The following is a 17,558-nucleotide window of genomic DNA, read 5'->3' as shown; positions in this document are numbered from 1 at the left end:
TTACCTACCAATCTATCTATCTATCTATCTATCCATATATATATATATATATATATAATTTCAAATAAATAGAACTCTTCCTTCCTTCCTTTAACAGGAATGGCCTCTTATGGTCATCATCATAACAAAACAAAGCGAAACACATGCAAGGATTTGTCTTTAATCTCTAGCTTCATTTTCCTCTCTTTCTTTAATTTGAACTTTAATGAGAGCTTTACATAGAGTACTTGCCTGTCCTCCCTGTCTGAAGTGGTCTCTTATCATCACCAGTTTACTGAAATCTACTCCTTTGCTATTTGTTATCTCAGAGCCCTCTGTTTCTTTTACGTCACTTATCCAAAGTTACAAATCCAATGGCCAGTTTTCAGGTCTTATTTTAATCAACTTCTCAGTAGCACTTGACTTTCTCCAACTCAACTAAATAGTCTTTCATTTCAAGGATTTTATGACACCTCTCTCTTGGTTTACCTCCCGCCTCAAAGACTATTTTTCAGTCCAATTTATTGACTCCCTCTCTCTAGCCTCTAAATGTTGTTTCCTCCATATCTCAGCTCAAAGGTCACTTCTCCTTTTCATTTTCTCCGTAGGTGGTCCTATCCAGTCCAATGACTATATACATTTATAATCTGATCACTCCCAAATATATATTTCTGGCTCTGATTTCTCCTCTAGCCCTTGATTAAACCGTTCAATTACACCCTGATATCTGTACTATATCTAATAGACATACTAAACTTAAAATGTCTAAACCTTGAGTTCTGATTCCACCACTCTTCCTTTACCCCTTTCCCCTAGTTCTCCCCTTATTTTCCCCATCTCTTTGATGAGGTCTTTGCTTTCACTCCTTACTGCAAATCCTACTGGTTTCACCATGCGTACTGCCACCATCCTGGTCCGATTCACCATCACTCTTCTTGATTGTTGCAAAAGCAGATGTCCATTCTTTTATTCTTAACCTCCCACAGCAATAACCTTTCAAAAACCTAAATCAGATTATACTAGCCTCCTGTTTAACACCTTCAAAGGCTTCTTCTTGTATGTTGAAAGCAATCCAACCTCTCTACCACAGCTCACCTGAAGTGACACCTGTCTGTCCAGCTTCGGCTAGTTTCACTCCCCCCCCCCCATGGTCACTAAGATCTGACCATCCTGGGGTACACCTAGTGTGTCCCTGCCTTAGAGCCTTGAGATTCCCCATTTCCTCTGCCTGGAAGGTTCCTATCCTGACTCCATCTCACCATTTATGTTTCTGATATTTCTTGTTCACAGAGGTCTTTTCTGACAATTCTAGTTAAAAGTCCTCATTCCTACCCTAGTCACTATCACATTATCCTTATTTTCTTCATTGTAATTATTATTTTGCAAAATTATCTTGTTTATCCATTTCCTTACTTTTGTGTTATCTATCCACCCTATGTTAGCTCTATGAGCACCTTTGTGCTATCTGTTACCTAAATAATTCCTAGCAGGCAGGTGACCCTTAGTAAATGTTGCTGTTGTTAGGTGCCAAGGAGCCAGCTCCAGCTGGTTGCAACCCTATGTGTAACAGAAGGAAACGTTGCCTGGACCTGGACCACCCTCACAGTTGTTGCTACGTTTGAACCCACTGTGGCAGCCACTGTTGTCACTCTGTCTATTGAAGGTCTTCCTCTTTTTTGCTGACCCTGTACACCACTAAGCATGATGTCCTTCTCCAGAGACTGGTCCCTTCTGACAACATGCTCTGAGTAAATGAGTCTGAGTCTCGCCATCTTTGTTTCTAAGGAGAATTCTAGATGTCTTCCAAGACAGATTTGTTCATTTCTGGTAGTCACTGGTATATTCATTATTCTTTGTCAACATTATAATTTAAAGGCATCAATTCTTCTTTGATTTTCCTTATTTATTGCCCAGCTTTCACATTCATATGAGACGATTGAAAATGCCATGGTTTGGGTCAGGCACGGCTTAGTCCTCAAAGTGATGTCTTTGCTTTTCAACACTTAAAAGAGGTCTTTTGTAGTAGATTTGCTTAATGCAATACATTGATTTCTTGAGTGCTGCTTCCATGGGCATTGACTGTGGATCCAAGTAAAATGAAATCCTTGACCACTTAAATGTTTTCTCTGTTTATCATAATGTTGCTAATTGGTTCAGTCATAAGGATATTTGTTTTCTTTATATTGAGGTGTAATCCATACTGAAGGGGGATGCTAAATTGATTCATTTGCATGACATTAGATAATAATACTATACTACTTCCTTTTCCCCAGAAAGATTGATTGTTCTCTCTGAGACACGAAAAATGCGGGCTCACCAAGGTGATGTGCTGACTTTTTTGTATCCCAAAAATGACTCCAAAGCATAGACATGGTGACTGTGCTGCACCATGGAGTTTGGGTTTTAATAAACAGGCTTGACCTCACTTTGAAGGCCACTGAGGTTTTTGTTTTGTTTTTTTATTGATTGACAGGAACAGACATCATGCCTTTCCTCCAAACAGTCTCAAGATTCTAAGTAGGATGAAAAACAACACAAACCCACTGCCATCAAGTTGATTCCCACTCATAGTGACCCTGTAGGACAGAGTAGAACTGCCCCCATAAGTTTTCCAAGGCTATAAATCTTTACTTCAGAAGCGGACTGCCTGGAGAGAACAATCATGGGAGAAAGAGGGGCTGTTTATGCACGGGAGACAGCTCAGGGGTCAGGAGTGCATGGAGGGATGGACACAAGGAAGAGGTAACTATAGAGAGGAAGCGGGAGGGGAGCTGTTGCATTCGGGTAAATTGTAGTCAATGTCATGAGACAAAGTATATGTGAACTGCTCTATGGGAAGTGAATTTGCTCTGTAAATTTTCACCCAAATCACAATTTAAGAAAAAAAGAAGAAGCAGCAGACTGCCACATCTTTCTCCTGCAGAGTGGCTGGTGGGTTAGAACCACCAATCTTTTGAAAACAGCCAAGAGCTTTAACCACTGTACCACCAGGACTTCTCTAGGAGGGTAAAAACATAAAAACCAAACCCACTGCCATTGAGTCTATTCCTACTCGTAGCGACCCCCATTGGGTTTCTGAGGCAGTAAATCTTTACAGAAGCAGATTGCCCAGTCTTCCTTCCATGGAGTGGCTGGTGGGTTTGAACCACCAACCTTCTAGTTATCAGTCAAATTCCTTAGGCACTACACCACCAGAGCTTCTTCTAGGTAGGGTAGATCAACATAAATCACTACCCATTTGCAATTTGATAGGTTTTATTAGATAACAGATTGAAAGCTTGCTGAGAAGCTAGTAGGATTCTTTGTGAAGGAAACTATGGGCAATAATGATGTAAGAAAAGTTTATGAAATCATTAAGAATGCTATGCATGCATTTCTTAAAACACTTAACTCATATCTTATGGTTAGAAAACACAAAAATGGGCTTTATATTCTATGGCAATTTTCAGGATAAAAATGTTATTTTGCTCTTCTCTTTAACTTCTTTTCTGGCTACTGCAATACATTCAGATCTTCTATATTGGTCAGTCTCCCAGATCAAAGGAAATGTAGCTATTTATTACCACACACACAAAAAAATCACAGTCTAAAAAGCAAACAAACAAATGAACTTCCATTGAGTCAATTCTGTCTCATAGCGACCTCCATTGAGTTTCTGAGGCTGTAAATATTCACGGAAGTAGATCACCCCATCTTCCTTCCACAGAACAGGGTGGTAGGTTTGAACCACCGATCTTCTGGCCCCACTAACTAGCTGCAGCTGTAATTCAGCAAAACTAAAATTCCTTTTTTAATTGTTATGTAAAGAAAAGGAAAACAGAAAAACAAAGGACTATTCTGAGGGTGTGTAGTTGGATATTGAATATTGATTCTTACCAAGAGTGGTGGATTAGAAGACAGGAAGGCTGAGACAGCAGTAGAGATGCAGAACTCAGGGAGGAGTAAAGCGAGGGCCGATGGGATCCACACAGGGGTTGGGCTTGTGCCCTAACTATCTGCCAACATCGCTTTCCTGAGTGAGCTTTCTTCTAAGAATTTCTTAATTTAGTCCAACAGTTTATCTTTCTCATAACACTATTGTCTAATAACTGAAATCTAAGGATCTCTGAGAAGACATTCATCTAATACATGGCTATGGAAGGAGGAGAAAAGACATTGTTAATTTTGGTATATGCCTTAAACAGGAACATTTCAATTTCTTGTTTTCACATTTAAAATAAGAAAACTATATTATTAATTTGTTAGTGGAGGCTAATAAAGTAGCAAATAACCTCACAGCTCAGTGGTTTCACACAATAAAGGTTTATTTGCTGCCTACATTACGTGAGGTGTGGGCCACTAGGGAGCTCTATAGGTGTTCAGGGTCTAGAATCCTTTTCACCTGGAAGCTTCCCCATTTCTTGAGGCTTTGGAGTCCTCCTCAGATCCTGTTTGGTTGCTAAGTCAAGCAAATAAGCAAAAACTATCACCCAGGATGCTTTTATGGGCCAGATCTCCAAGTGGCAAACATCATCCCCACTATTTCTGTGAACCAGAATTCAGTCACATGAAGTCACTGACCATAAGGGAGACTAGGACCTGAAGACTACCTCTGACCATATGGAAAAAATAAAAGGAAGTTAGAAGCCATATAACAATACCCCTGCCACACTTAGAATCACAATAATTCTGTATTTGTCATAATCATAATAGGTGGGAGATCTATATCTATATCTATATCTAAGCTCTGGTGGCATAATGCCTAAGGCATTTGACTGCTAACCAGAATGCTGGCAGTTCAAACCCAAACCCACTCCTCGGAAGGAAGACTGGGCAATCTACTTCCATAGAGATAGTGGCTCAGAAATCTGAGGAGGAGTTGCTACGAGTCAGTACCAACTCGACGCCAGTGAGTTTGCTTTTTTTGGTTCTGTGTGTGTGTGTATGTGTGTGTGTGTGTGTGTGTGTTTTCCTTTTCATTTAAGACAGAGGTTGAGGTCTTGACATGTGAACAACATAAGTGAAATGCCAAGCAGATTGTTTGCCCCTTAAACTAACACACTTTCTCAGATATTTTAGAAATATTTATATACATACAAAAATATAATGGAAAATCTGAAAGGAAAGAAGCTTGTCATTGCTTAAACTCATGTTCTAATAGCCAATTTACTTCAAGTAATACAATTATTTTTGGAGGGGGGTGATGATTGATAGTGCAACGTTCTAGTTATTTCAGATAAGCCTCTACCCGAGCTTACCCCATTAATGAAGTTACATTAGTCTGGCCTGGGTTTGGGTTTGAACTGGCCTATGTTGAGATGGTAAGAATCAAGGATGTGCTTGTTCTAAGAGCACATACATTTTCACTAGTAAGTAGTGCACCCTGTTTTCTTACTTTTCACAACCAAGGTAAGTAACCAAATAACCTATATGTTTTTATTATTGTTGTTGTTATGGGAAATATCTTTGTTAATGCAGCTGAATTTTTGTCAGCTTATGAAAAATAATAGGAGCCTTATCTTAATGCTGTTTAAAGAAATGGAAAGATTAGAAAAGCTGTCCTCATGCTAGGATCTATTATTATTTATTGAAGGTCAATAATAACTCTTCGTCTTGTGGAGAAAGGAGTCTTGCAGGGTCCTGACTGATGGAAACAGTTACATGAAGAGAGATGCTGCCACGCGTGTTCCAGGAATATGGAGGATATCCCACCTTGACCACTGCCAATTATTAGTAGAAAAATAACACAATGGAAGTCATGCACCTTTTCTTGGGAAATGCTGTGCCCCTCTGAGGCACTGCTGGAGAAATTACAGTGCCATAATGAGACTCATAATTCATGTCAGCCCTGAGCTTTTTCATTCATTTATAAATGTTTTAGAGCCCTGTGATTCATAATGCCATGAGCTGGTTTTCTTTCAGAACTTTCATGCTCCCATTAATATCAACCATTCCTGCTTCTTGCCAAGCGACAAGCCTTACAGTAATATATCATAAAGTTTAGTGCTCTCCTTGAATTGTTCTAGTCAAAATTCTCCTTCAGGTACTGGGTTAGTGCAAAATAAAAATCTTTAGAGAAATATTGAACCTTGAAAAAAAGTCAAGGAAGAAAATCTAGGCCATTTAGGAAACCTTTTTTGAATTATTAATAAAATTATTTTATATATGAAAACCCTTATACATTAGGAAAAAACTAAATTTTTGTACTTAACAATAGCATTAAGACGAACTTGGCTGGAAGAAAAAGATTGGAATAAAAAGTCTTTGGAACATCAATTTAATTTTTTTTTAATTTCCATCCTAATAAATAATAATATTTATAATGCATTTCCTTTTTTCAACCTTACACATCAATTTGTTTTTTTAGTTAAGAAGATGAGATACTATTCTTTAAAGCAAAAAATGAAGCCATTCATAAAATCATCTGGAGTCATGTAGTATATAGCATATATTGTCAAGATGCTTGTAGACTTTCATTTGTGATGCATGGCCTCTATGGCTATTGTCCTTCATTAGCAATACATCAGAGTCCATTTTTTGCTGTCCTTGCATAAGTTGACTAATTTATCACCTGAATCAATGTGGCACTGCAATATGGCTCTAAAAATGATCTTTGATTCTATTCCATTCAATAAAAATTTATTGTATCTATTGTTCCTAGACCAATAGTCTACCCTATTCTAGTTCCTGAGCCAATTCAGATTCATGCAGAAAGTTATCAACCACTGCAGAAGCCCCCTGCAGTGGGGCTTACATTTAGTTTACTCTGCTTAGATCCAGAATCATACCATTCAAAGATGACAGCTCTAGGTCTTTGTTATAGGTCTTGCTGCTGCCTTTGTTTTCAAAAAACAACCTGGTTTTTCCTCCTGAGTTTTAACCCATTACCTCACTGAATCTCTGCTTCTTATCTGGGGACTCTCCTGCCCATATTTTCTCAATGGTTTGTCCTAACCCACAATCCAAAATTGAAGTGGTGCTGCTGATAGCTAAGTTTCTGTACTGGGTTGAATTGTGTCCTTCAAAAAGGTATGTTGATGCCCTAACTCCTAGTGGTTATGAATGATATCTTATTTGGAAATAGGATCTGGTTATACTTGATCAGCATGTTCCCTAGTAAAATGGCTAGTGTCCTTATAAGAAGAAAAACAGAGACACATGGAGAGAATACCCTGTGAAGATGGAGAGAGAGGTTGGAATGATATGTCTATAAGCTGAGGAATGCCAAGCAACTATCAAAATCTAGGAGAGAGCCACAGAGTAAATCCTCCCTCAGAGAATGCAGAAGGAATAAACCACCTCTGGTGACACCTTGATTTAGATTTCTGGCCTCTAGAACTTTAAGAAAACAAATGTCTGCTCTTTTAGCCCTCCTAGTTTGTGGTCATTTATTACGGCAGTCCTAGGAAACTAATATAGTTTCCCAATTGAGAACATCTCTCGTGTGATGCTAATATTGATTACTGACTGGACATTCTGTCACCAAATTGAGGAGATGATTTTATCTGACAGACAAATATGTATTTCCCTTGGGCCTTTGGGTTGCTAATCACCTTCTTTTCAGGCCTTGAGACTAAACAAAAAGATTCTGTTTTGTGAAGTTTATGTTTTACTCCTTCACTTCAAGTAAAGTTACTTAAAAATAGTATTGTTTGTGGTACAGGGGGAAAGAGAGTAAGGTGCAAAAAAATGACCCTAGGAAAAAACAACCTTGAAGAAAAAGAATAAAGAATAGGAGAAGTATGTATTTCAAAGGAAAGGAAAGGAGGCAAACTAGAAATTTGTTTCAGTATTCCTAAATGATTTCCAGTCAATTTTTCCCCTTAAAAAAGAAGAACAAATTAACTTTAACAAAAAAAAAAAAACTAAATCTTAAGAGGAAAAAAAAAAAAAAACTGCCACTAACAAGCATCTAGAGAGATAGAAAACACTTAAGATCGGGCTCCAATATTCCTTCTAATATTAATTCTGTCCTTCGTACTTCACTCTCATGGGTTTGCATTTTTGACTAGGTAAAAACTGCTTTCATTTCATCCCAATCTGTTATCATAGTCCATCAATTTAATTTATTTCAACTGGTCTCTGTTTAGTGACTCTTATAAGTAACTGAGGGCTTATGATATTTTAGGAACTATTCTAAGCATTTTGCACATATAAAATAATTTACTTTTCTCGATAATCTCCATGGTACAGATATGACAGTGAAACCTGTCAGAGCTGGAACTCGACCGGACCACCTTGTTTTTCCAGGTCTTCCAAACTTTGACAGGGTGCAGTCTTACTACTTTTCTATTACTCTCTGTTAGTGGAAAATATTTGAATTCTGTGTCTCTGACAGATTCCTGCCTTGCAGAAGTTCTGGCTTTTGCAGTTTATACTCTATTATCCTTCCCATTTTACAGAAATCTGAGGTAAAATGAACTTAAGGAACTTTTCTAGTCTACACAGCTAGTATGTGATGGATCCAGAATTTGAACCCAAGCAGTCTGCCGTCAAAGTCCACATTCAACACTATACCCATGTATATGGCATATATGTGTGTTATAGGGAGTTGGCACCATGGTTTCAACACTGCATGAGGAATGCAATGGAGTCCATGTACCTACTGTATAGCAAATGCAGATATCAGTTTCTAAACACGTGAAGCAGTTTCTTGCTTCTAAAACTTCAGAAATTCTGGCAAATAAGACAAAATTTGTGTTTTACATTTCTTGGTAATTTTCACTCATTTTACTCTCCATACTAGCTCCTTTTCTTGTTTTAATAGGAACTGCTAATTTTATCATACTTTTTAGCAATGTTTTTAAAAAGTGTGGTCCGTGCAACATCTGTCTCAAAACTGTCAGATTGCCTACTAAATATTCATGTTCTAGGTCTCCACCCAAAGCTCTGAATGAGAGTCTGGGATGGAATGTGCAAATATGCATTTTTCACAAGCTCCTCTGGGGGGTCTGGTGCTTCTCAATCTGAGTCCTGCTGATTTAGAAGCTCCAGAGCCTGCTGGCCAGCATTAAAGCTTATCACTTCTGCCTGCTCCCATTTAGACTAATTAGACAGAATATATTAACTTTCTACTCATCTAGTCCTAATTATCTATCTAAGAAATACAACTTTTTTTCCAATAGCTTCTAAATAGCTCAGGTAGCCAGGACCCTTGCTAGCTAGATCAGAAAGAAAAATGAAGAAAACTTACAAGCTTGTGTCTAACGCATGGCCATACAGTCCCTGGGAAGTGAAAATGTTTCTTTTACTGCCTCAACCGCCACATCATTTACAGTTTCCTCCATCAAGCATGTTCTTTTTTAATTTTTAATTTACCTTGACCTTGACTCAATTCTTGGCTAAGCACTGGCATTAAATATTTTATAGCTTGTTTCCTGCATTTGTTTTAAATCTAAATTCTTTTCTCCTAGAAATTTTTCTAAGCAAAACTTTAAATTGTTTTCCAAAAAGTTTAAAGATACTCTGAGCAAATGGTTTCCAACTAAAATTATTTCCTTGCATTGCATGTTATGCTGCAGAGTAACTTCATTCTAGATCAGTCATAGTTAAAGCTCAATCTTTCAATTGGGGATATTATGTCCCAAAGGGCACTAGAATACTAAGTTTCTAAAAGCAAGTCTGCTTATGCATTTATTGTCCAGATGATCTGTGCAAGAAGTGGATGTACACCAGGATCCCGACCAATTTCAGTGGGTTCTACTGAGCAGATGGTATGCTAGTGAAAGTAACACGAGGACAAGCTGAGAGATGATTATAAATGATGCAGATTATTTGTGAACCACTAAGAAAGATCAGAAGAGAAATAGACCTCCCTGGTAGAATTCAGAGTTGAGATGGCTATTTTGAAAAGGGTCAATGGTAAAAGTTGAAAGCATACCTCAGTGAAAAATAGAATGGGGCACAGAGCACAATTCCCCAATCACTGAGAAAAGAATGCACTATGAGAATATATTTTACAAACTGTAAAGCTTATTAGAGGGCTTTGTGATTCATATATATTAAGAGAACAGTGAGTCAGATATCAGTCTTTTCAAAACTAGGGCTAAATTTGTGTTCCAATGTAGACTGTATATCTAATTCAAAAGAAGTGTTTTATATGTTTGTTTGTGTTGAAATATTGAGGTTACAGTCACTTCTTGGTCACAGCCAGCTACCCAGAGGGACCGAGTAGTTGAACCAGTGGGCTCGGGACCATGGTCGCAGGGGACATCAAGCTCAATTGGCAGAACATACTATACAAAACATTGTTCCACCTCCTACTTTGGCGAGTAGTGACCGAGATCCTAAAAGCTTGCAAGCAGCCATATAGATGCAGTGATGGATCTCTCCTCGTCCAGAGCAAAGAAGAATGAGGAAAACCAAAAATTCATGGAAACAATTAGTCCTGGCAACTGGTATACCATGCGATCCACAGCCTATATGATTATGAGACCAGAACTAGATGGTACTCGGCTACCACTGTCAACCACTCGAAGGGGGATCTATGTAGGAGATCCTGGATAGAGAGGGAGAACAATGTGGAACAAAACTCAGAATCATTTGGGAAAAAATAAAAAAGGGGGGGGCAGGTTTGCTGGTCTGATAGAGCTGGTGGAACCACTGAGACTATGGCCCCTAGCTGCCCTTCAGGTCTGGAATTGAACCCACACCTGTGGTTTCCAGCCAAACAAAAGACAGGAATAGGAGTTGAACATTTACCTGAGGTAGATAGACTCCTTGGAGAGAACAATCATGGGAGAAAGAAAGGCTGTTTTTGCACAGGGAGACAGCTCAGGGGGCAGAGTGCATGGAGGGATGGACACAGGAAAAAGGTAACTATAGGAAGGAAGTGGGAGGGGAGCTGTTGCATGTGGTAAATTGTAGTCAATGTCATGAGACAAGGTGTATGGAAAGTGAATTTGCTCTGTAAATTTTCACCCAAATCACAATAAAAAAAAGAGAGACAAAAAAAATAGGGTGAAAAAAATCACAATAAGAAAAATATATATATATATATATATATTTCCAAGCCTTTGTGAGGCTTGGAAAGTGAGCTTACGGATATATTGAGGTTACAGATATTGATTAAAATAAGTGGAGCATTATCCAGAACATTCTGGAATCTTCTATTTAGATATTTGGACAAGTGAGTAGTGAAATTCAACCTATAGACAAAGTACTAGAAGAGACTTTTATTGAGGGAGAGAAATGTGTCCCTTTCAAAGTCTTTAATTTTTACAGTGATAAATGTAAATTGTGTTGTATGACCTTAAAAAAGTTGTCTTCATTACACTATTAAAATAAGCACTTTTTGTTTAGAGCCTAGTAGCTTGTGACAAAATAACTTAAAAATTCAAATTTTACGTAATGTACCTGAGTTAGTGAAGGACTTGTGGTTATACCTAGTAATATCATTATATTTAATTACATTAAATCAAGGTGAAACATTCTTGTCAATTAAATGAATTATCTAGATTGAGAGGGTATATAAAATAATATTTACTGTAACTTACAATTTTGAATCCAATGACTGTCATTTAAAAATTTTGTTTTCTGGTAAATTTTTCATCTATCCTTCAGCATCAACTCTAAGACCCAATTAGCTGACAGTTCTGCTCCTTTGGGGGCTTAAATTTTAAAGCATGGTGTTCTGATCTAGACCTTCTAAGCCCTACTTCTTGTCAGAGGATACTTGCCTTATTTCTGACCTAAAGCTTCTGTGAAGTCATTACGTTCATTCTCAGGGTTCCCTATCTGGTTCGAGGACTTAGGTACAATGTCTCTGACTTTCTCGTGCTCTGATTATTCTTTCAGCAACCTCTGAGCACCATCCTCATCATTCAGACTGAACATTATTTTTTTTTTTTTGGTCACTGTCTCATCTTAAACCTGCTCAAAATGTTTGAGTCTCTTTTTAGGCATAGCTCAGTTCCTTGCTCTCACGTGCATGCAGATGACAGGTGGGAGATGAAAAAGCACATCAATTTCTTCAACATATTGCCAGAACATGGTAATTTACATTCTGCTGGGGAGAACTGTTTACATGGCCCACCTAGATGCAATGGGAGTTTGGAAATGGAATTATTGTTTGGGAAGCCACTTCCCCACAATCCTAAATGATGGAGGAATTGCACAAATTTTGGCTTTCCCTGCCACACTTTCCATGTCTCAGCTTTCCATATATATATATATATATATATATATATATATATACTTGAACTCCACATTAGTTACTACTTCATTTCTCTTTCTTGAGTTGAGCATATGTGTATGGTAAAGTACTGTGAAATATTTCAAAGAGAATATTCAAGAATCCTCAGAGTTTATCCCATTTCTTAAGACATTTCAACAAGAGCCTTTGAAAGAACCTTATATTTTCACTTTTTAGTCATACTCTTAGATTTTTGTGCAGTAGTTAAGCAACCAAATGGTGAGTTGTAATGTTAATTATTCTCTTATGTTTTTCATATTAGCTAGAATACTGTATATAGATAGATAGATAGATAGAAAGATAGATAGATAGATATCCTCAGCTCATTAATATTTTCTGGTCATTAACATTTCCCATTAAACTTCAGTAGGTTAAGTCTCTAATAATTTCAATGTAGCTGCCTGTGGATACCACCCAGAATGGCCACAGGGAAAATATATAGACTCTGAATTACTCTGAACCCTAATTAGGTCTTCCCCATTCATAGAAACAGATCTTTCATCAGTGACAACACAATGCAATTAGAGGAGACCTCTTGTAAATTGCCATGAGTGCAGTCAGCTGATACTAATGCTTCCTTGGGAAGAATTTGAATGAACATAATTTTAATGTGAGAATTCCTTCTCATGAGTGTTGCCATTCAATTCACTATGTAGGACTGAACCATTTTAGTATCAATGGCTTTACATTTAATTTCAATTTTCCTGTTTTTATTGAAAACTTTGCTCTGTGACTTCTTTTATGCCTATTCCATGTTCCATTTTATATACCTTCTAAAAGATCTATTGATTTAATACTGTAAAAAGTGTGTTTTTCAACATAAAAATATAATTTTAACAATGATAATGCTGGCGCTGTGCTCAGAGCTTTCAAGATAGCTTCACATCTTATTTATGGAGTGTTTATAAACAACTTTGGGAGGCTTGGAAAGTGACTTGTGAAAAGAAACACAGCCAGTCATGAGCAGAACTGGTTTTAAATTCAAGTCCTCTTTTCCAAATTGAGTACTACGTTATGATGCTCATTTAAGCTTTTTATAGTGTATAACCTGCAATTATTTAAGAGACATGAAACTCTGTGTTATTGATAGTAAAGACACAGAGACCTGAGATATCAAGAAATACATAAGGCTTCATTTACAAATAAGATTGACATGTTATAAAGGGTGGGTAGAATGGATAGATGGATTTACAGTGAAATGTGTGATAGGCTGAAAATAGAAAGGCTAAAGTTAACAAGTCTGTGGAGGCCACATCAAGAGGTAAAGAAGATTTGGACCAAGTGGCAATGGAGTGAAACCAAAGGGTAGCCAGGGCTTAGAAGGATATTGGACATAAAGAATAGGGAGAGGAAAGAGTTAAAGACAGAGCCCCAAAGTTTTAACAAGAGGACTGAAAGAATGGAAATTGTAACAGGCAACTTGGTTTTTAAAAAATGTTGAGGTGTAGCTCAGGTCTAATTGTCAAATTACAACCACTGAATCAGCCATTGAAAACTCTATGGAGTGGTTTTTCTCTGATACATGTGGCGTTGCCATGAGTTGAAATCACCTTGATGGCAACTGGTTGGTTACTGTTGACTTGATGATCTCAAAAAATTAGTTTTTTTTCTACTATAAATGCTTTTCTGATGGTCAACATGTTTCTAATCTATGTATTTACTTTAGTGTCCAGTATTAGACATTTCTAAGACTATGTGTTCATTAAATAAACCTTCCATAATAGAGCCACTTTATCTCTTAAGAGCAGAATTCTTTCCCCACCAAAAAGAAGTGGAAATTGCATTAAAAATAAGTAGACAACTAAATTTCTTCATAAACTAAGCATGTATGTTGAAGCCATTAACAATGACCTTCAGAAAAGCTTGCCAATTAATACACAAAACAGCACTTTGATTATTAGCCTTTGAAGTAAGCATACTTAAGATGTTGTTCTTCAAAGAAGTTGGGTATTTGAGAATTATAAAAAAGATACAAAGAATTTTAGAGATCATCTTTCAATCTTCCACTTTATGGATTAAAAAAAAAAAACTGCCATCGAGTCAATTCTGACTTATAGTGACACCCATTGGGTTTCTGAGGCAGTAAATCTTTATGGAAATAAGATTGCCCCCTCCTCCTTCTGCAGAGTGGCTGGTGGGTTTAAACTACTAAGCTTCTGGTTAGCAGTCAAATGCCTTAGGCACTGCACCACCGTGGAAACTCAGAAAATTTACCCAAGAACACAAACCAAAATAACACCAGAGATAGGACTGGAATTCAGATGTTTGACTCTGAATATAGTAGTCTAGAACCTTCTAGAAGGGATACTATTAGTGGCAGATGCAAGAACTTGAATGCCAGGCATGGTTTGAACTGATTTTACAAAACTGCCCCAAAACTCAGGGAATTGTGTACCATTATGATGCTTCCATTGTAGGAGGTGTGAACAACAAACAGTTGGAGGAATTCACTGAAATTCACTCTCTGGTAAGGGGTTGTATCAGTCAGCGTTCTCCAAAGAAACAACAGTACCACAGGGAAACAAGTTTTTGCTCTTAAGATCTTCAACTGATTGGATAAGGCCCACCTACATTATCAAAGTTAATCTCCTTTACTTAGGTCAATTAATTGTAAATGCTAACCTTATCTATAAAATAGCTTCATATCAATACCTAAATTAGTGACTGATTACATAACTGTGTACTATAGCCTACTAATGTGACACATAAAATTAACCATCACAGGAGCAAAGTTGGAATTTGAACCAAGTAATCTACCTCCAGAAGCTGTGTCCCTAACAACTATACATAACCATAGTGTTTCTTAAGTCCCAGCCCCAGTTGTACAGTTTTTAAGTACTGTACGTACCACCTTCACAACATAGATAATAATAACCATAAGGAAATGACCTAACAGCACTGCCAATTAACTACTGTCTCTTCAACCAAAGATAATCCTTGGTTTTTGGCAGAAAGATCTTTTGATCACTAAGAGTTTACAACATTAAGCATTGCAAGCTCTAGTCAATGATATGGCATTAGACCAGGAAAGACAACTGAGAAAAAGTTCATTTTTATCCTGCATTTCCTAGGACTCTAGGAGGAGTGATTACTGGGAAGGAGAGCCTGGGCGTTAGGGCCACTCTTGGAGTCAGGGGTCCTAGTAGGTGTCACAGTGCTAACAAAGAGGCTGTGTTTCAGTAATGAAGGGGGTGGACAGCAGCATCAAAGCCCTCATGGAATTCAAATGAGAGGAGTACTGAAAAGCGATTATTGGATGTAGGAATTAGGGGGCTGTTAGTGAGTTTCAAGACAGCAATTCAGTGGAACCCAGATTACAGAAAGTTCAGCAATAAACTCAAAGACAGAAACGAACACTGGGCCACTTCAGCGTATACATGTGTAATAAAGCTAGATTACAGTTGTTAGAAAGTTCAGTTGGCAATATTGTGGTGATGTGGGACTATTTATCTTAGTTCTAAAACTTATTAATAAGCTGCTTTTATTTGATAAGGATGGACAAAATATCAAAATGTATAAAAAAGCGATTGATGAAAAGTCTTCATCCCTTCCTGTCTTTCACTTACCCTGTTTCCATCCATCCCATAGGTAAATATTCTTACTAGTTTTTTCTTTATTCTTTCAGATATTATTTTTCAAAGAAAGAAAGCACACAAACATATATATTCATACACACATTTCTGTATGATGGTAGCATACTACAGTGGTTTTCTTTCTTTCTTTCCTCCCTTAATCTGTCTTGAAGGTCTTTCCATACCAATGCATGAGTGATTTCTTAATTTTTAAACTTCTGAATAGTATTCGATTAGGGCTAATATAATTTAATTACTTCTATGTAGATGGGTATGTAGATTGTTTCCAAATGTTTGCTGTTACAAAGAACTGCAATTTTTTTATATATCCATATTCTTGTACATACTTCATTTGCATACCTGAAAGTAAACCTTACAGGAAAATTCCTAGAAGCAGAATTGCTGCATCAAAGATATATACCACTGCAGTATTGTTATTTTCTGCCAAAGTGCCTCACAGTGGAGGGGAGAAAAAACAGCTATTCCATGATCAATGTTTGAGAGCGTCTGTTTTCTGCATCTTCATCAATGCTGTGTGTTACCACACTTTTAGGTTTCTTTGGTCCTTTTTTCCCCCAATATGATAGATAAAATATGATATTTTAATATAGTTTCAATTTTTCTTTCTCTTAGTGTAAGGGAAGTTGAACATCTTTTTATTTGTTTAAAAGTCATTTGTGTTTCATTTGCTGTAAACAAGCTGTTCATTGTTGTTGATGTTGTCAGTTGTCATCCCGTCAGTTCTGATTCATAGAGACCCCAGGTGTGCAGAGAAGAATTGCACAGGGTGTTCAGGCTCTGACCTTTTCAGAATTGCCAGGCTTGTCTTCCAAGATGCTTCCAGGTGGGTTCAAACAGCCAACTTTTCAGCCAGTGACTGAGTGCATTTCCATTGGCGCCACCCAGGAACTCCTTCATGTGTTCATAAACTCCATGTGTTACTCTTTGCTCTGCGATAATGGACTGAGCCCTTGAAGACTTTTCCTTTCTAGTGAATACAAAGCTAGTCATTGTCCGTAGAGAGAGGTGGAGAATCTCACCTTCAGGTCACTACTCTTGTTAGGGCTTTCTGGGATCTGTAGCTTTTGGGTTCTCACCTCAGCTTCTCCCCACAACCTTTTGTTTGTCTCCGACATACGACTGAAAGCTTTCAAAAGTTCTAAAATACATATTCTAGCTTCTCTCTTACTTTTGTCTGATTTTTTTCCGATTATTTTTAGAAGAAAGGAAAGATGCTGAGTTTATGTAAGCATATTTTATTGTTAGTCTTTATCTCACTTATCTATCCTAAAACTCTCAGTTGTGTTGAGTGGAACCTGACTCATAGTGACTCCTCCTTGGGTTTCTGAGGCAGTATCACTACGGAAGGAAGTAGATTGCTCAACCTTCCTTTCGAGGAGTGGCTGGTGGGTTTGAACTGTGAGCCTTCTGGTTAGCAGTCAAATGTCTTAGGCACTACACCACCAGAGCTCCTTATCTATCCTAAATGATAAAAAGATTTAACATTATTTGTTGATAAAGAGATTTAACGTTATAGCATACCTATCCTCCTATCCTCCTCCAGTTTCAAATATGACAAAGATCATGAAGATGATGCAGGACATTACATTCTGTTAATTGTATAAGACCACCATGAACCAATTCAGTGGCAACTAACAATAATAGCATCTTCCTCTCAGTTTTGTGATTTTTCTTCGCCGCCCCCCCCTAAATTGTGGAGAGCAATGCAAACATCACCAAAAAAAAAAAAAAAAAGTCAACTAGTTTCACATCACTGTTTGTGCAAATAATATTAACATTTCCCTCCTAATTTATAGTCTCTGCTACAGCTGCAC

Source organism: Orycteropus afer, unplaced genomic scaffold (assembly GCF_000298275.1).
Source record: "Orycteropus afer afer isolate SDZICR_OR568_19922 unplaced genomic scaffold, OryAfe1.0 scaffold00359, whole genome shotgun sequence".
NCBI classification, from domain to species: domain Eukaryota; kingdom Metazoa; phylum Chordata; class Mammalia; order Tubulidentata; family Orycteropodidae; genus Orycteropus; species Orycteropus afer.
The sequence above is the reverse complement of the archived record's forward strand: the minus strand, read 5'-3'. Positions refer to the sequence as shown.